The sequence below is a fragment of the Propithecus coquereli genome, unplaced genomic scaffold (genome assembly GCF_000956105.1).
Source record: "Propithecus coquereli isolate 6110/MARCELLA unplaced genomic scaffold, Pcoq_1.0 Scaffold88, whole genome shotgun sequence".
Lineage (NCBI taxonomy): Eukaryota > Metazoa > Chordata > Mammalia > Primates > Indriidae > Propithecus > Propithecus coquereli.
In genome coordinates, this window is record NW_012155062.1 from 6,713,674 (window position 1) to 6,718,557 (window position 4,884).

A 4,884-nucleotide genomic window follows, 5' to 3' on the forward strand; every position below is an offset into this window, starting at 1 on the left:
ATGAAAATGTAGTCATGGTATATTCGTTAATTATGTTGCCTTAGAGTAATCAAAAAAGAGAAGAGAGACCTGGGAATCTCCATCTCTAACAGGAAAAGAGCTGGTCAGAATGACCTGCGTGTCAGAAACCAAAAAGGACAAGATTCAACTCACGTCCAGCAGGCCGACAGACGGCTCCCAGGGAATGCCCTTGGAGCAATTTTAGGACCTTTCTCATTGAGTCATTTTGGGAGGTGATTTTTCTCCAGTTTAGTAACCTAACTTAAAAAAGTATGAATACTTGTAAATTAAATTTTTCCTCCTGAAAATGCACCTCCAAGAGGAGAGTTTGGGACTTTTGCTCATTTGAAATAGTCTCACAGAGGGGCTCAGACTGGATTGGGAAGAATGTGAGCTGACTCTTGCTGGGTGCAGAAAGGGACAGGCTGTGAGCTCTGGGAGAAGCAGGCGGGTGAGAGGCTCTGTTGGGGGCCCTCGGGCTAGGGAGGAGAGCCCCTCCATAAGGACCAAGGCCCCAGGGGTGGTGAAGGTGGGTGTGCTGCACAGCAGACATGCCCAGTATTAATCTGGGAATCCTTAGTTCTGGTCATGGCTTGGCCATTTCCAGATGATCTTGGGCAAGTTACCTGGAGCCTCTGGGCCTATCTCCTCTTCTGTTAAACAGAAATTTGGACTGGACTATGTGCTCTCCTATACTATTTTCCAGCTCTTTCTGTGCAAAGAGGGAGGAAATGGAGGTCTAGGAAGGCGGAATAACCATAGCTAGAAAGCGGAGAGCTGGGATTCCAACCCAGGCAGTCACTCCAGAGCACATGCCCTTAACTAGATGCTACACTGGCTCCCGGGGCAAAGGCTGGACACAGCCCTGGCCGACTCCCTGTCTCCTTCTGAGAGCCGGAGCCTGGGTTTGGTCCAACACTGGGCAATCAATATAGTGATTTCCTTTCATTTTCACAATGATTCTGAGGGTGGATATTATTATGGAGATAGATCTCCTGTGGCTTGCTCAAGGTTACATGGCTACAAGGTGATGAAACAGGGCTTTGACTCCAGTTTTTGTTTCTGACTCCAAGGCCATATTCTTCCCACTCTATTGATTGAGGGGGATAACTGTGATTTCAGATCCTCTCTTGGAATTCAGTCCTCCTGAACAAAGCAGCAACCCGAGCATGAGGCCACTATGGTACGTCAAGATGACTGTCCTGCAGCCATAGCTCCTCCTGAGGGGATCCTGTCGTCAGCAGGGCCCTTATTTCCCCACTGTGAGTCTAGAAGAGGAGTCCTGTTATTCCACCTGCCCTGCTGAAATTCAGATACAGAACTATAAGTTTACAAACTTCTCCACTAACCTAGTAATCCTATTGAAACAGGATATAGGTTTATGTGACATAAACTGCTCTTCCTGAGCTGCACCCTGTGCTGGCCCCACGTTCTTGTCTAAGTCCCTCAGCTATCTGTTCAGTAACAGTGACGCAATCTTGAAATCTGCCAGGAATCAACAATAAATTTGCAGCCTTGTATCAAAGTCAACTTTTCCCCCTTTTGAAAATTAAGATACTACTTGACAACCATTTCATGTTAACTTCTGCACTCATGGGACAGAGATAGCAAAAGACTAGTTAGAGCACCATGAATGTGTTCCAATGACCTGCAAGGGTATCTAAAAAAAGAAGAAAAAGGACAGCTAAGGTCTAACACCTCAGTTGTCATCTTAATACTATCCTGGTGTATACCTATATATGACCTTTTCCTGGGAAATACTAATCTAAAAATTATTTAAATAAATATAAACATATATACACACACATAAATACATAAGTATATATGCATATACATATATACCCCATATATATGGTGTGTGTGTATATATATATGTATGCTTATAGGAGATATATATATGTATGAATGCATAATATACAACCTATAAAGGGTACTCACAATGACTGAGGTGGACACTCTACACATAAAAGAAATCCTGTAAGAGTCACATCAACAGTTATAACTGAAGAAGGAATTTGAGAAGGGAAGGGAGAGGGGGAGAAGTGCAGAATGGGAATATGGCATTTATTTCATAACCCTTCCTCAACACTGAACCTTCAAACAGCCATAAGGAATTATCGACTGCCTATAGGACTCCACAGTCCATAGTAGCTAATCAGTTGTCCTCTTTTACATACATTATTTTTCTTAAATCTTTAATGTACTCAATAGCAGCTACTTGACTATCAACAAAAGACCTTGATGTCCAATCATCTGCAAGATTTCATAATTCATTTTTCATGAAGCACTCAATCTCACTTGGGGTAGCCCCAAGTTAAGCTGTTACTTCTAAATTGACTTAGTAGCTATGTATGTTTTTGTCATCGAGATGAATTGTAACGTATGGGCCAAATTATTCGGCAGTATCCAAACACCTGGCTGCCACAAATGATTACTTTAATGTATTTCTAATGAGGACTGGATTCAGCCCAAGATGAAGACGCTTAACCCATCAAGTAAAATTTCCTCGAGTTTTCTTAAAGGATCACAAATTTTTAATACCAGCATGAAGGAAGAAGCCATAATAACTTCATTTTTTTTTCCTTAACAGAAATGCCAGCTGCAAATCAGGCCTACAAAATACAGCATTTTTTAAACAGTGAGCTCTATGCTTTTAAACTCCTCACTGGAGCTGCCTAAATGAAGAATAGGCCCCTTACAAATCTCTGTCTGTGGGCCAGGCACTGTGGCGCTGTGGCTCACGCCTGTAATCCTAGCACTTTGGGAGGCTGAGGCAGGGAGATTCCTTGAGCTCAGGAGTTCGAGACCAGCCTGAGCAAGAGTGAGACCTTGCCTCTACTAAAAATAGAAAAATTCGCCTGGCGTGGTGGTGTGTGCCTGTAGTCCCAGCTACTGGGGAGGCTGAGGCAAGAGGATTGCTTGAGCCCAGGAGTTTGAGGTTGCTGTGAGCTAGGCTGACACCACGGCACTCTAGCCCAGGTGACAGTGAGACTCTGTCTCAAAAAAATAATTAATTAATTAAAATTAAAAAATAAAAACAAATCCCTATCTGTGGAAGACATAGGGTGAAGCTGAATCCATCCCAGAACCTGCAGTGGTAAACAAGCTCTGCCCCCAACTCTAGGACCAGAGGACTGCCACTATCACGAGCAGAAGAGAAATGGCAGAGTGAACCAAGGCTAGAGTATTGCCACACTTCTCACACAGTTTAACTGTAGGACGCATACCTTGATGTGTACAGCAAATTAGAATTCAGAATCCACAGCAAGTCTAACTCCAGAGCAAAGCACGCACTGGATCAAAAATTACTCAGAGCATAAAACCCTGGGTTTTCAGAGCTAAGGGAGATACCGCCCTACATCGTCACTGATATTTACTGTATTAGCAATAATTTATCAAGCACCTCCCCAGTGCCAGGCCCTGTGCCAGAAGCATTCTAGGCAAGTTTTCTTATTAGAATTCACGTATCTTTCCTAATATTATCCCTATTTTGATTGAGGAAATCGAATGCCCAGCAAATTGCCCAAGGGTCACAGGATGTGTCAAAGGCAGGATTTGAACCCACAGCCCCACGTTCATCACCACCGTGGAGCACTGCTCCCATTTCATAAGGGGGCCTGGGAAAGGCTAGTTGTGGACAGGTGCCAGCAGATTCCAGTCAGTGGTCTTTCTGATACCCCAGACTGTCTTTCACTGTACACCAGAGGCAGCTGCAATGACTGCTGAGGCTGCTTGGCTGGCAGAAAGGAAAAAGAAGAGGAAGCAGCTGGCAAAATGTTCCTTCCTATCTGACCATGGATCTGCAAGCCCTCAGTTGTCTGCCAGGTTCCAGCTGACCAACAGAGAGAAGCATGTTCACCACAAGGGAGCAGTGGGCACCACAGCACCTCCACACTTGTTGGTTCTGATTGCACATCTTCTCAGTGCCTTGCACACCTTCTCAGTGCCTTAACCTGCCACCACAACCGTGGCCACAGCTGCCTTCCTTGCCAATGGACAAGGCACCTGCCCACAAGCACTTCATCAGTGATTACACCCCAATGCAGTTCATTAAGACACACTGTGTGATCCCTAATCCCCAACTTCCAGCACCCAGGTAGGGCCCAGAGCAGCCTGGGGAATGCTTGCTGAGGGTCACCCAACAGCTCTTAGGTGTAAGCAACGGGTAGGTGCAGACAACTGGACAGCTTCAGTCTTTAAAGTCATCCCAACGTAACACGGGGAAGCAAGTGGACCAACTTCCACCTGCACCTTCAGAAAGCAATGGAAAGGAAAAATCCCTTGGAGGTGGCAGCTTCCAGCCCCTGACCTGGTGCTAAAAACAGGAGTCAGGAACCCCAGCACAGGCCTCTTCCCTCCTCCCTGACAAATCCCTGTCTAATCTCCCAGTTCAGGGCAACATTGAGGCCTGAGTGTGACCTGAACTTGAGCTCTCACCTGCAAAGAGCTTGGGGAGCCCTCAATTACAGCACCCAAAGCATTCCATACAAGCGGTGGAGGCGCAAGGGGCACGGGAGTGCAGTCCTTTCTGCCCCCTCTCTCCATAAAACCCAAATCGAGGACGAGGTCTCCGGATCTTCCCCTGCCCTGAACACACACACTCTTCACACACCACAACACACACACTTGCTGAGCCCACACTCGTGCACAGCGCCCCATCCCACACAACGTGAACACTTACTTGCTCACCCCAGCAACCACGCCGGCCCCTACGATGTGTACCTGCCTTCGAGTCGCACGCCTGCACACCTGTACAGACAGTGGCCCCCCCACCTCTGCATTCCAGCGCCCTACACCTGCCCCAGTGCACACGCACCGGCTCGCCCCTCCGCCCCGCCCCGCCGCCTGTCCCCCGCCCTCCAGTCACCCTGTCCGCGCCCCGCC